This window comes from Bombina bombina, chromosome 6 (assembly GCF_027579735.1).
Source record: "Bombina bombina isolate aBomBom1 chromosome 6, aBomBom1.pri, whole genome shotgun sequence".
Classification (NCBI taxonomy): domain Eukaryota; kingdom Metazoa; phylum Chordata; class Amphibia; order Anura; family Bombinatoridae; genus Bombina; species Bombina bombina.
This window is the reverse complement of record NC_069504.1, coordinates 864,222,984-864,239,209: the sequence shown is the minus strand read 5'-3', so window position 1 is coordinate 864,239,209 and position 16,226 is coordinate 864,222,984. Positions and strand designations below refer to the sequence as shown.

The window sequence follows — 16,226 nt, the reverse complement described above, 5'->3', positions numbered from 1 at the left end:
GCAGCTGCCTGCAAAACTTTCCTACCAAAAGCAGTCTAAGAAGAGGAAAATGCATCAAAATGATAACATTTGGTAATTTTATGCAAAGATGACCAAGTAGCTGACTTACAAATCTGTTCAATAGAAGATTTATTCCTGAGAGCCCAAAATGTGACAACTGCTCCAGTAGCTGTTAAGGTCATTTCTGTAGCTTGTTGTCCCTTGCAGAGACCTGAGAAATGGATAAGCAATGAAGAATATTTAAATTATTTTGTGGCCTGAAGGTAAAATTACAAGTCTCTAACCACATTCAAGTTATGAAGTAATCTCTTTAGCATTTTATGGACCTGGACAGAGAGATGGAACCACAATTTCCCGATTGAAGTTATCTGAAAATAAACTTTAGAAAGGAAATAATAGTTGGTTTTTAAAACCCCCCTTGACCTAATGAAAAATTGGTTAACGGATATCACAGGAGAGAGCAGAAACATTAGACACTCTCCTAGCTGAGGAAATGACCAAAAGAAAATAACTTTCCAAGACAAAAGTTGAATTTCTAGACCATGGATAGGTTTAAAGGGCAGACCAACTGACCTGGAGAAGCTGGTCTGATAACTGGTCTTATCCTGACCAAAGCTTGAACAAAAGCTTGAATGTCTGGGAGTTTAGAAATCTTTTTTTAATACAAGGCTGATAAGGCCTTTAAGGGAACTGGGTGATATCCAGATGATAAACCCTTTTCCAGACCACCCTGCGAAAATTGTAGAATACAAGGAATCTGAAAAGAGTTCCAATGATAATAATTAGACTCACGACATATAAATCAGGTTGAACGACCGGGGAATCACAAGAGCATCTATTAGAGTCACTTGTGGATCTTTTAATATTTCACAATACTGGGGTAGCTTGTGATTCAAGCATGAGGCCATGAGGTCTATAGCTGGCATGCCAAAACAACTGACAATCTGCTTGAATACCTCCTGATTCAGGGACCATTCACTAGGGTAAAGGTATTGAAAACTGAGAAAGTCTGCCTCCCAGTTGTTCACACCTAGGATGTGGATTGCTGAGATCATGCAATGATGGAGTTCTGTCCAAGTCACAATGCGGCTCTTTCAATGTTAATTTATCTAATTGAAAACTCAGAAATGACTCCTGTCTTAATAATGGCCAACTCTGGAGAGCCCTTAATATAATAAGGAATTCCAGGATGTTGGTTGGTAACCTCACCTCCTGAAGAAACCAAACTCCCTACATTCTCCAGGAACCCCAGACCTTACCACAACCTAACAGGCTGGTGTCTGTGGTGATCACCACCCAAGATGGATGGAGAACGGAGGCCCTTTGAACCAGAGATTGGTGAGTTTGCCACCAAGTTAGGGATTGGCTTGTCTTGAATTCTAAAGAGATCTTCTAAAACAGATCTTTGTGAATTCCATTCCACAATTGCAATATTCTAAGTTGAAGAGGACTTAATGGAGTGTGGCAAAAGGCACTGCATCTAAAGCCGGTGTCACAAGACTTACTACTTCCATGCATTGAAGCATTGTAGGAAGAGAAGTGATCTGAAGAAGAGCACATGCCTTCTGCAATTTAAGTCTGTGTTGATATGTGAGAGACAGTCTCATTGATACTGAATCAATGAAGAAACCAAGGAAAGAAACCTTGGTTTAGGGAATTATAGAGCTCTTCAGGAGGTTGATTTTCCAAATACAAAAGGAATTGAAGAAATGTGTTTGTATGTTCCTGTGTCACCTGGAGAGAAGTAGCATATACCAGAATTGTGTCTATGTAAGGAGCTACCACAATCTTCTTTGTGAAGAACCTTGATACCATTGCCAGACCAAAGGGGAGCACAACAAATTGATAATGCTTGTTTAGAAGGGCAAATCTGAGGAATTTTGTATGATCCCTGTGAATAGGGATCTGCAAATAGGCATATTTTAAGTCCATGGTAGACATAAATTGACCCACCTGCAATAGTTTCGATTTTGTAAATCAGAACTTTCAGAAATGTGTTCAAAGTTTTAAGATCCAAAACAGGACTGAAAGTTCCTTCTTTCTTTGGAACAATGAAAAGGTTGGAATAAAACAAAAATGTATGCTTACCTGCTAAATATCTTTCTTTCCGGATATGGTAAATCCATGGAGTCCTCAATTACTGTTGGGAATATCACTCCTGGCCAGCAGGAGGAGGCAAAGAGCCTCCCCTCCCACAATCCCCAGTCATTCGACCGAAGGAAAATGGAGAAAAGGAGTAACACATGGTGTAGAGGTGCCTGAAGTTTAGTTAAAAAAAAACTGTCTTTACAATACAGGGCAGGCCGTGGACTCACCATATCCGGAAATAAATTTATGCTTATCAGGTAAGTATACATTTTGTTTTCTTTCCTAAGATATGGTGAGTCCACAGAGTCCTCAATTACTGTTGGGAACCAATACCCAAGCTAAAGGACACGGAGGACTAGGGAGGTACAAGACAGGAATACCTAAACAGAAGGCACCACTGCTTGAAAAACCTTTCTCCAAAAGGAAGCCTCAGCCGAATCAAAAGTATCACATTTATAAAATTTGGAAAAAGTATGCAAAGAGGACCAAGTTGTGACCTTGCAAATCTGTTCCACAGAAGCTTCATTTTTGAAAGCCCAAGAAGAAGATACAGCCCTAGTGGAATGAGCTGTGATTCTCTCAGAAGGCTGCTGTCCAGCAGTCTCATACGCCAATCTCGACTGTTCCCTTGCCTCCTAAAAAAGGTTCAATCTGCTCCCACCAGAACTATGTCTGTATTGGGGGCCACATATTCATGCATTTGAAGGAGGGAGCAGGCTTTTTGGTCTGTTTGGCCTTAGACAAATAGGAACTAGGCTTCCACTTGGACTTAGAGCTGTCTGACTTTTGAGAAACTGAGGAGAAAGATGTTTGTATCTAGGAATGACAAAAGAAGTAAAAACTTCCAGTGGACTTAACCCTACCCGTAGCTTTTTAGTCATGCAACATGAAATCTCATTTACCTCTAGTTACTATTGCAATAATAGCATGCAGACAAGGAGGTAGTGTACTTTCCTCTCTTTGCACCGTTCAGCAAATTCAGTCAATTTCTCTTTTCCTATCATTTTCTTCCTTTGAAAGCTACATGATTTGCTTTTTCTCTCTCCTCTCTTTACGTGTTGCGGTTATATATCACCCCCCCCCCCCCCCCAAAGCTCCCCAACTCTCTTGTTGTCTGGCTTTCTTATTTCCTCTCCACAAACGACCCTGCCCCATTCTTGTTGATTTCAACTGTTTGCAAACATCGGAAACCTGAAAAAGCCACAAATTCAACACTTTTGCCCCTGTTACTGAGGAGGAGGTTTCTGCCCTTATATCTTCCTGTCACCTCACTACCTGTCCCCTTGATCCCATCCTCTTACTACTGCATCTCTCTCCTACTCTTACTCCAACCCTCACACATATTTGCAATCTCTCCCTCAGTATTGGTATATTTCTCTCATCTCTTAATCATGCACTAATCACATCTATCCTCAAAAAACCTTCTCTTGATCAAACATCCCCATCCAACTATCCCCACCCTATTTCCTTACTCTCCCTTGCCTCTAAACATCTGGAAATGCTAGTTTATACACTTTTATCACACTTCCTCACATTAAACTCCCTCATTGATCCAATGCTATCTGGATTCCAGGTCCAACACTCCACAGAGACAGCAATTATTAAGATTACTAATGACCTACATACAGCAAAATCAAAAGTCCACTTCTCTCTGTTAATCCTTCTCCGTCTGTCTGCAGCCTTTAATACAGTTGACCACCTTCTCTTGTTACAAACCCTTCCATCCTTTAGCATTTGTGATCCAGCCCTTTCATTGTTCTCCTCCTACCTGTCCAATCCTGCCTTTAGTGTAGACTTCTCTGAGCTAGACCTATCCCCTTCCTTGTTAACCCGTTTCACTAAATGTCTTTCTAATATTTTATCATGTATGTCCTCTCACTACCTTAAGCTAAATGTCTCCAAAACTGAGCTAATTATTCTTCCCCCTTCTTCCAAAATCTCTATCCCCCATCTTTCTATACTGGCAGACTCAGATCTTTCTTTCACTCCTCACATCCAGTCTTTGGCCAGTTCCTGCAGTTTCCACCTTAGAACAATCTCCAAAATCTGCTACTTCCTCACACAAGACACAACTAAGATTATAATTCACTCATCATTTCCAACCTTGACTATTGCAACTCCATCCTCTCTGGTCTCCCTAATGAACGCCTCTGCCAGGCTGCTCTTCCTCATCTGATGCATCTCTCTGCCAATCCCTTCATTGGCTTCCTTTAGCCTCCAAAATAAAACACAAATCCTGACTGACATTCAAGGCCCTCAATAACACTGCTCCACCCTGTATCTTAGACCTCATCTCCAGATACTCTCCCTGCCACCCCTTTCGCTCTGCTTATGTCCTCCTCTCCTTCTCTCTTGTTACCTCCTCACATTCCCATCTACAGGACTTCTCCAGAATGGCCCCTGTTTTGTGTAGCTCTCTGCCTCGCTCCACAGATCTCTCCTCTAGTTTTCATAATTGTAAGCATTTTTTAAAGACTTTCTTACCTCAGTCCCTCTCCTCCTTTGTCATCCCCTTTAAACCTCCTTAGCATGTAAGCCTACGAGTAACGCTCTTTTGTAGATCACATTCATGAGAGGTGATTTACCATAGAGCAACTCTTGGCAGAGCCCTCTACAAATTTGTCTCCTATAAATACTATCTGTGCATATTAATCCTATATTTATAGAGCTGCTGAATATGTTGTTGCTCAACAAATAACTGATAATAATAATAATGCAGTCCTGGTACAGACAAAATATTTCCATGATATGGCAGGGAAAGAAGTCTGCTTTCTGATACCATATCAGCAGACCATGACAAGAGCCATAAAATTATTCTAGCCAGAACAGTCATAGCAGAACTTCACATTAATTGTTGCATCACAAATTAAACTGTTTGCAGTCTTGACCAACCTCAAGCAATCCTGAATTTCTCCAAGGGTAGCTTCTTGGGCGATAACGTCAGAAATGTTGTCACAACAGACTGCAATAGCTGTAGAAATGCGTGCTACACAAAAAGCTGAATTAAAAATAAAGCCTGCCAGTTGTAAGGATTGTATGTGAAGGCTTTTAAGCTTTCTCTCATTTGGATCATTGAAAGAGGTGCTTTCCACTAAAGGAATAGTAGTCCGCATAGCCAGCGAGGCGATAGCACCATCCACCTTTGGAATAGTTTTCCATACCTCCAATTTTTTAGAGGGATCATGTTATTGAATTTGGTGGAGGGAACAAAAGGAACAACTGGTTTGTTCCATCCCTTAGTGATAAGATCAGAAACTGAATCAGGGACAGGGAAGGCAGATGGGTTCTTAAGAGCTTCCTTAAATTATTTATCAATCTTCTTAACAGATTGTTTGTCTGTAGTTGGAGGGTCTTCAACCTTCAATGCTATTAAAACTACCTGCAAGCGAGAGTCTATGTGTTCCAATCAAAAATTAAAGGTTACTTCATCTGCTACATCATCTGCAGGGACTTCTGAAGATTGCATTGTACTCCTCAATTGTACAGGGTAACTAGCCTAGGGGCTGCTTTTAACTGGTGGAGGTAAGACTCACATCCGTTTTGAAATTGCAGAGTGTATATATAGCTTCAAATTAGGGAATATGTCATTCGAGCTGTTCAGGGGATAACCCTTCTCTGTAGTAAATCCCTCACCACTCTGCTGCAAATGCCACACTGCATGTCCCTGTCTAGCAATAGACTGAGGGGCATATTTAACAATGTGCGAGCGGACATGATACGCTGTTGGCATTTATCATTGCACCAGCAGTTCTTGTGAACTGCTGGTGCAATGCCGCCCCTGCAGATTCGCGGCCAATCAGCCACTAGCAGGGGGTGTCAATCAACCCGATCGTATTCGATCGGGTTGATTTCTGTCCACGGCCTTAGAGCAGGCAGACAAGTTGTGGAGCAGTGGTCTTTAGACCCATAGTTCCATACGGAGCTTGATAAATATGCCCCATAGTCTCATCACATAAGTGGCTTAAATGAGTAGGGGAGGGGGCTACACCAACACATCCTTGCATAGCAAATATTGTTGAGAAGGGGTTAAATTATCCATGGATTGCTCTTACAAGGGGTCAGCATGATGTCCAGAGACGTGAGCTACATCAGTATATAGTAAGGAAAGGCAAGTATCTAGAAGTAGAACCCAGCACAGAAATGCAGTATAAGAGGCACAGAGAGGGTTAACCCACTAAGGGGAAAACATAATAGTCTCTAGAAGGAAATCAGAAAAATGTGGGCACTGTCTTTTCAAAAAGGAAAAATTGTCATTTAACCCCTTAATGACAGACGCAGTACAGGGTACAATATCTGTCATTATGACCTTAAAGATAGCCTGTAGGGTGGCTGTCTCCTGGGCTGTCAGAAAGCCGGCCTCGCCCACAGTGAAGCATTGCAGAAATAGCATAATTGAGGCCACCCCATTTTAGCCCCTTCTTTATTTCACTCTACTTATTCAGAAGCTGTGGTCATTATAGACTAATGATCTTTCAACAACTTTGAAAGCTTATATCTCAAAGTATGTGGTGACATGTATATCTATGTGGGTAACTGTCAGTGTTTGTTTGTGTGTTTGTGTGCATGTGAATTTCTATTTATGTCTGTGTGTGTCCATGTGAGTCCCTGGGGATGTCATTGAGTTCCTGTTTATGTGTGCATGTGGGTGAGTTGATGTATGTTTGTGTGTGAATGTGTCTTGTGTCTATGGGAGCTTGTGTGTGGATTTCTGTATGTGTCTGTATATGTGACTGCGTGTCTGTAGGTTGCTGTTTGTGTGCATGTGTTACCTGGTTTTATGTATATAGGTTCTGTAATATAAAAACAAGAAGACGCTCCAATGGCACATTATATCATGCAGTGGCGTCTCGTCGGTTATTCAAATGGGTGTTCACAATACATGAACTGGGGTTAAATACCACCTAGCAATCAAGCACACACACACTCTCAAGCACACACACACACACTCTCTCTCAAGCACAGACACACTCTCAAGCACACAGACACACTCTCTCTCTCTCAAGCACACACACACACACTCAAGCACACACACACACTCTCAAGCACACACACACACACTCTCTCTCTCAAGCACAGACACACTCTCAAGCACACACACACACTCTCTCTCGCACACACACACACTCTCTCTCGCACACACACACACTCTCAAGCACACACACACACACACTCAAGCACACACACACACACTCTCAAGCACACACACACACACACACACACTCTCTCTCTCTCAAGCACACACACACTCTCAAGCACACACACACTCTCTCTCTCAAGCACAGACACACTCTCAAGCACACAGACACACTCTCTCTCTCAAGCACACACACACACTCTCAAGCACACACACACACTCAAGCAGCCACTCAAGCACACACACACACACTCTCTCTCTCTCTCTCTCAAGCACACACACACACCCTCACACTCTCAAGCACACACACCCTCACACTCTCAAGCACACACACACTCACACTCTCAAGCACACACACCCTCACACTCTCAAGCACACACACCCTCACTCTCAAGCACACACACACCCCCACACTCTCAAGCAAACACACACTCACACTCTCAAGCACACACACACTCACACTCTCAAGCACACACACTCACACTCTCAAGCACACACTCACACTCTCAAGCACACACATTGTCACATTCTCAAGCACATTCTTAAACACACACAGCCACACAGTGTAGAAAAGGGTGATGTGAAGAACTATGGATGTGACATGTAAAGAGGGTTGTCAGGGTTTCATTATAATGTGCTCAGTGCAGATATATTTCATTTTTAAAATGGGCTCCACAAACATGATGCCCACTGTATGACTGCACTTCTTTGTTACACTGTTGTTTAAGTGTTAAATAACCTATACATTGACAAAAAAAGGTTGTAAAGAATTGCTTTGGAATCTGTTGCATCCATCTCTACCAACAAACACAATCATATAATGATTATATGATATAGTACTGTTACAACTGTGTCCAGTCTACAGCATATGCAAGTATCCTGCTTGTTATTACAAAGCACTGCATTCCTGCGTGTTATTACACAGTTCCAGTCTACAGCATATGCAAGTATCCTGTTTGTTATTACAAGGCACTGCATTCCTGCCTGTTAATACACAGTTCCAGTTCTACAGCATATGCAAGTATCCTGTTTGTTATTACAAAGCTCTGCATTTCTGCCTGTTATTATACAGTTCTACAGCATATGCAAGTATCCTGCTTGTTATTACAAAGCCCTGCATTCCTGCGTGTTATTACACTGTTCCAGTCTACAGCATATGCAAGTATCCTGTTTGTTATTACAAGGCCCTCCATTCCTGCCTGTTAATACACAGTTCCAGTTCTACAGCATATGCAAGTATCCTGTTTGTTATTACAAAGCTCTGCATTTCTGCCTGTTATTATACAGTTCTACAGCATATGCAAGTATCCTGCTTGTTATTACAAAGCACTGCATTCCTGCCTGTTATTACACAGTTCCAGTTCTACAGCATATGCAAGTATCCTGTTTGTTATTACAAGGCACTGCATTCCTGCCTGTTAATACACAGTTCCAGTTCTACAGCATATGCAAGTATCCTGTTTGTTATTGCAAAGGTCTGCATTCCTGCCTGATATTACACAGTTCCAGTTCTACAGCATATGCAAGGATCCTGCTTGTTATTACAAAGCTCTGCATTCCTGCCTGTTATTTCACTGTTCCAGTCTACAGCATATGCAAGTATCCTGCCTGTTATTACAAAGAACTGTATTCCTGCTTAATACTACAACCTATAGACTTTGTCTTATCTAATTGCATATCTCTACATTTCTTTATCCTAAAAATAAAACTATCTCCTTTATTTCCTAAAACCTTGTACCTGTTTAATTATGCCTAAAAGGAAAGACTCACGCAGACAAAACACAACATTAACCCCAGAACCTGACACCTCTGCACAACAGCTCCTTACTCCTGAACCTGCTCCCTTGCTGAGTATGACATGTTTTTACATGCAAAGGATTTTAATATATTTTTTCATAATAAAGTTGTGATAATTTAAAAAAAAAAAATAATCTTTTTTTTCTTTGGTCCGGAGATGCGGATTAGCAGAGTGTGTATTTATATATATATATATATATATATATATATATATATACATATACATATACATATACATATATATACACATACATATACATATACACACACACACATATCATATTATTGTTCATATCTGCCAATCTCAATATATATCCTCTCTACGTATCCTTTCAGCTTTCCTAAACAGCTTATCTACATAGTAACCAGGGTTTAACAAGTAATATTTCTTGTTTATTAATTATTTGTTTGTTAGGAGTCACCTAATCTCCGTCTAAGGAATCAGGAACAAATGAGGAAATTATATAAGCAGAACTAGAAAGAGTTTTTTGCAAAAAGAGGAGAAAAATGGGGAGAAAAGATTTTTTAATTTCATATTTTTGTACACAAGTGCCCAATCTTGATCAAAAAACTTCCCGTCAATTCTCAAAGTTTTTTAATGTTTTTTATAAAAAAAAAAAAAAGGAAAGCCTTTTTAATCTATTACAGAGCTTTAGCATTGAATAACCCTGTATTAGACAAAATGTCCCCAAGGGATATCTCTATTCAGACCCCTTGGGGAAATGGTGTCCAATCGCCTGATCCACTAAGCCTCCTTTTTAAACAGAAGTTTTTGTCTGTCCCAATCACATCTAAGTGGGGGTACACTGTCTATAATTTGAAATCTCAGTTGGCTCTTGTTGTGATACAGGTGCATCCTCATCTGACTTCCCTATTGCTGACTTATGTTGGCGTATTAAATTTGATATTTTGTTTAAAAAATCAGTAGTATCTTGTAGATAGGATTGTTGTACAGTAATTAGGTCCATTTCTAATGCCTGATCTACTAATTTTGATATATTTTTCTGTATTTTCTTTTGTCGGATCAAAACTCAATATTTTAAGATACTGGTTTTGTATTTTTCAATGTCCATAATCACTAAAGCTCCGCCTTTGTCGGCCAGCTTTAAAGTGATTGCTTTATCTTGTTGGATATTACCAATAAGTGCCTTTTGAGAGGTTGTAAGATTATGTTTATGTCTATATTTAAACGTTCTGCAAAATTTTTCAAAGTCTTTTTTCACCAAGGTGATGTATGCCTCCACACTTGGATTTGTAGGTGGAAATTTACTTTTTGGTTTACTATCCCTTATATGAAATTTAAAAGGGGAAAATACATTTTCACTGTAATCACCCTGTGAAGGATTGTTAACAAAAAACTTTTCAGTCTTAATTGTCTAAAAAATCTCTGTAGGTCACACTCAGGGGGATATCTATCAAAGCGTCAACTATGTTGCATTCGCCAGCATCAATACGCTCACCTAACATCGCAACCGTGTATCTCAATATGCTCTCCTTATTTATGAAAAAAGCTGGCAAAAAGACACGCACCAAGTACGGGGCGATGAGCATCGGACTGTTGTTAACTAGCAGTCATCAATCTCGCGTCTATTCGGCTTTTTCCCCAACTTCATTAATACCCTGTCACTAAACGCCGCCACTATACTAAAATGTTTAACCCCTATCCCGCCGCTCCCCGACATCACTGCAACCTAAATAAAGTTATTAACCCCTACATCGCCACTCCCAGACATCGTCACAACCTAAACAAAGTTATTAACCCCTATCCCGCCGCTCCTCGACACCGCTGCCACTAAATAAATTAATTAACCCCTAAACCTCTGGCCTCCCACATCACTACCACTAACTAAACCTATTAACCCCTAAACCGTCAGCCCCCACATCGCCAAGAACTAAATTAAGCTATTAACCCCTAAACCTAACAACCTAACTGCCCATACAAATGCAAATTCAGGGAAATGGGGAGCTTAGGTTATTTTAGATTTTTTTATTTGGGGGGTTGGTTGGTCGGGTGGTGGGTTTAACTGTTGGGGGGTGTTTGTATTTTTTTGCAATGTACAAGAGCTTTTATCTTTGGGGCAATGCCCCACAAAAGGCCCTTTAACGGGCCATTGGTAGGTTATTGTAGGCTAGGTTTTTTTGTTTTGTTTTTTGAGGGGGCTTTTTTATTTTGATAGGGCTATTAGATTAGGTGTAATTCTTTTTTATTTTTGATAATTTGTTTTTTTATTTTTCTTAATTTAGTGCTGGTTTTTTTTGTAACAGTGTTTGTTTTTTCTGTAATTTAGTACTTTTAATAATGTTTAATTGTGTATTTAAATAATTTGAGTAATGTTAGGTTTCTTTAATATGTAATTTAGTTTATTTAATTGGTATTTTAATTTAATTGTAGTATAATAGAGTAGGTTAATTAATAGTTTAAAATAGTTTCTTTTAATTCTACAGGTAAGTTTTAATTTATATTAAGATAGTGATGTTGTAATTTTAATTTAAAGTTAGGGGGTGGTTAGGTTTAGGGGTTAATAGCTTAATTTAGTTTTTGGCGATGTGGGGGGCTGACGGTTTAGGGGTTAATAGGATTTTTTCATGTTGGTGATGTGGGAGGCCAGAGGTTTAGGGGTTATTATGTTTATTTAGTGGCGGCGGTGTCGGGGAGCGGCGGAATAGGGGATAATACATTTTTTTTAGGTTGCAGCGATGTCAGGGCGGAAGATTTTGTGGTGTTTAGAATCGGGGGTTTATGTTAGGGTGTTAGGTGTAAATGTTACTTGTTTCCACCATAGAAATCAATGATTTATATTTCTTTGTCTTGCAGCATCGAACATAAGCTTTCGCTGCTTTCAGACTCCCATTGATTTCTATGGCATCCGCGCCTCCAGGGTGGGGGATTGAAAACCAGGTACGTTGGGTCGGAAAAAATGCGAGCGTACCTGTTAACAGTTTGATAACTGGGAAAAAGTGTCAGATAGAGCCGAATGTGTATTCGGAACATCTGTAATGATGTAAACATCGATCTGCGTTGGATTGAGATCGCCAGTTTATATGTTACGTCACGAATTTCAACATTTCCTGGTCTGTAGGCTTTGATAACTAGGTCGGATCAATCTCGAAACAATTACGATGCAGAATTCCTGTGTATTTGCGGTTGACACTTTGATAGACAGGCCTCTTAATCTCAAAAAAATTGGGACCTGTAGATGGAACAAAAGATAGACCTTTTTGAAAAATTTGTATCACAGATTTATCAAAGCACTTATTGTGGTAGTGGCTCAGTAGATCAGGCGATTGGACACCATGTCCCTTAGGGGTCTGAATAGAAATATCCCTTGGGGACATTTTGTCTAATACAGGGTTATTCAATGCTAAAGCTCTGTAACAGATTAAAAAGTCTTTCCTTTTTTTTTATAAAAAACATAAAAAAAAACTTTGAGAATTAAAGGAAAGTTTTATTATCAAGATTGAGCACTTGTGCACAAAAAATATGAAATTAAAAAAAAAAAAATTTCTCCCCATTTTCTATCCTCTTTTTGCAAAAAACAATTTCTAGCTCTGCATATATAATTTCCTCATTTGTTCCTGATTCCATGGACGGAGTGTGATTGGGTGACTCCTAACAAACAAATAATTAATAAGCAAGAAATATTACTTGTTAAATCCTGGTAACTATAGGCTAGATTACGAGTCTTGCGTTAGCCTTAAAAAGCAGCGCTGCTTTTTAAGGCCCGCTGGTATTACGAGCCTTGCAGGTACAGGCTCACTTTTTTGGCCAGACTTGAAAATACCGCAAATCCACTTACGTCAATTGTGTATCCTATTTTTTCAATGGGACTTGCATTACAAGTCTTCCAAAAAGTGAGCGGTAGACCCTCTCCTGTCAAGCCTGGTACTGCATTTAAAAGTAAGTAGTTAAGAGTTTTATGGGCTAACGCCGTAACATAAAACTCTTAACTAAAGTGCTAAAAAGTTCACTAACACCCATAAACTACCTATTAACCCCTAAACCGAGGCCCCCCCACATCACAAACACTAAAATAAAATTTTAACCCCTAATCTGCCGAACCCGACATCGTCGCCACTATAATAAATATATTAACCCCTAAACCGCTGCACCCCCGCCTCTCAAACACTAACTAAATATTATTAACCCCTAATCTGCCGTCCCTAACATCGCCGACACCTACCTACATTTATTAACCCATAATCTGCCGCCCCCAACGTCGCCGCCACTATAATAACGTTATTAACCCCAAAACCTAAGTCTAACCCTAACCCTAACACCCCCTAATTTAAATATAATTTAAATAAATCTAAATAAAATAACTACAATTAACTAAATTATGCCTATTTAAAACTAAATACTTACCTATAAAATAAACCCCAAGCTAGCTACAATATAACTAATAGTTACATTGTAGCTAGCTTAGGGTTTATTTTTATTTTACAGGCAAGTTTGTATTTATTTTAACTAGGTAGAATAGTTATTAAATAGTTATTAACTATTTAATAGCTACCTAGTTAAAATAAAGACAAATGTATCGGTAAAATAAAACCCTATAAACACTATAATTAAATTCATTCCCTAAATTAACTACAATTAAATAAAATTATCTAAAGTACAAAAAAAACCCCACTAAATTACAGAAAATAATAAAATAATTACAAGTTTTTTAAACTAATTATACCTAATCTAATCCCCCTAATCAAATAAAAAAGCCCCCCAAAATAATAAAAAGCCCTAACCTATACTAAATTACAAATAGCCCTTAAAAAGGGCTTTTTGCAGGGCATTGCCCCAAAGTAATCAGCTCTTTTACCTGTAAAAAAAGTACAATACCACCCCAACATTAAAACCCACCACCCACACACCCAACCCTACTCTAAAACCCACCCAATCCCCCCTTAATAAAACCTAACACTAACCTCTTGAAGATCACCTTACCTTGAGAAGTCTTCACCCAACCGGGCCGAAGTCCTCAACGAAGCCCGGGGAAGTGGTCCTCCAGACAGGCAGAAGTCTTCATCCAGACGGCATCTTCTATCTTCATCCATTCGGCGCGGAGCGGGTCCATCTTCAAGACATTCGACGCGGAGCATCCTCTTCTTTCTTCATCCGATGACTGAATGAAGGTTCCTTTAAATTACATAATCCAAGATGGCGTCCCTTCAATTCCGATTGGCTGATAGAATTCTATCAGCCAATCGGAATTAAGGTAGAAAAAATCCTATTGGCTGATGCAATCAGCCAATAGGATTGAACTTCAGTCCTATTGGCTGATTGGAACAGCCAATAGGATTGAGCTCGCATTCTATTGGCTGTTCCAATGGCATTAAATGTAATGAGACAGTACTTCAATGTTATCAAATTGTCTAGAACTGTATGTAGTGTTATCTTGTGTATGTAACTATGTACCAAGGCTATGTGAATAAGGTGTAAATGTTCACGCTAATTGTCTCAGGGCTACAAAGGTGCATGGTACTAACCTGTCAGCATCTTCATCTACAGTGCTTAGTTTAGCTGCAGAAGATTGCTTCCAGTATTCCAGTAGATGGGCCCATCCGAGGTAGTGCAAGCACAGTCCAAGGATCTGTAAGGAGCAACAGGCTGTAGACTAAGAGATTGGTGGGCATGCCACATTTCACCCTGAAGGCTGATGACATCTCAACACTGGGAGAAGATTTTTACTGCTTGGCTGAACTCCTGTCTTCGCCTCTGCCCTGTTTGTAAGTTCCCTGAGGAGGAAAATGGGTCTCAAATTGGTTATAGAACCCCTGTCAAAAGACGTGAAGCTCAGCACTTCAAGTTTCACTATCACTCCTTACTGGAGGCAAAGAGGCCTATTTATCATGTCTGTTGGACCTGATCCGACAGTGCGTATCAGGTCTCTCCATGTTCAGCATTGCACCAGCAGCTCACAAGAGCTGCTGGTGCAATGCCGCCCCCTGCAGACTCGCGGCCAATCGGCCGCCAGCAAGGGGGTGTCAATCAACCTGATCGTACTCGATCGGGTTGAATTCCAGCGATGTCTGTCCGCCTGCTCAGAGCAGGCGGACAGGGTTATGGAGCAGCGGTCTTTAGACCGCTGCTTCATAACTGCTGTTTTTGGCGAGCCTGCAGGCTCACCAGAAACACGGGGTGTCAAGCTCCATTCGGAGCTTGATAGATAGGCCCCATTATATTGAATGAAGGGTTGTGGGAAAGTGGGAGGGGTTAAAAGCTTTGTTATGTTGGGTGTTTTGCCTCCTCCTAGTGGACTGGACTTTAATTCCACATGTTATGGCTTGTGTACTCTCACCTGTTTTATGAAAAAAACTGAAAGTTTCTGAATGGACAGCTAATAAAACTTTTTACAGCTCATAAATGGGTTGAAATTGCTTGTCTCTTAAATAAGAACCATTTTCCTTTCTCAAATGTACTTAAAGGAACAGTCTGTTTGAAAATTTTTATTGTTTAAAAAGATATATAATCCCTTTATTACCCATTCCCCAGTTTTGCATAACCAACACAGTTATATTAATATATTTTTTACCTCTGTGATTACCTTGTATCTAAGACCCTGCACAGCCCCCTTATCTAAGACCCTGCATGGTTTGTATTTTAGCCAAACAGTGCTGACTCATAAATAACTCCACGGGAGTGAGCACAATGTTATCAATATGACACATATGAACTAGCACTGTCTAACTGTGAAAATCTGTCAAAATGCACTGAGATAAGAGCCTACCTAGGTTTAGCGTTCAACAATTAGCATATGAGTCTAAAGAAGTTGAGTGTTCAACAAAGAATACCAAGAAAACAGATCAAATTTAAAGATAAAAGTAAAGTGGAAAGTTGGTTAAAAGTGCATGCCCTATATTACTTATGAAAGTTAAATTTTGACTTGGCTGTCCCTTTAAGTTTGCAGAGTTCCTTTGTTACCTTCCTGAAACCAAAGCTGCAACTGAAAGGGTATTTTCCCTTTGGAATAGCATATGGGCCAGTTACAAACTCTGCTTGGTGTGGACACTAGTGGCTAAGTTAAACTATTATAAAACTTCTGTTGAGTTATTTAATTCCAATAAAGAAAAACCCTGTAAGTTGATTGACGTTTTCACATTAAGGGGTTAAACAGTGCACCTATCACAAACAGCAGCGAGACCTTGTTATTGCGGAATGTCTTCTGGGTGGAGGCATGGAGTAATAGCGTGTCCTTGCGCCATTACCGCTAAA

The 16,226-nt window shown here is 39.9% G+C and overlaps 1 protein-coding gene across 1 annotated transcript in view; it reads right to left on the bottom strand.

Moving 5' to 3' along the window:
• CHRNE (cholinergic receptor nicotinic epsilon subunit) overlaps positions 1 to 16,226 on the bottom strand; it is a 194,087-nt gene that overhangs the window by 138,876 nt on the left and 38,985 nt on the right. The window lies entirely within an intron of this gene.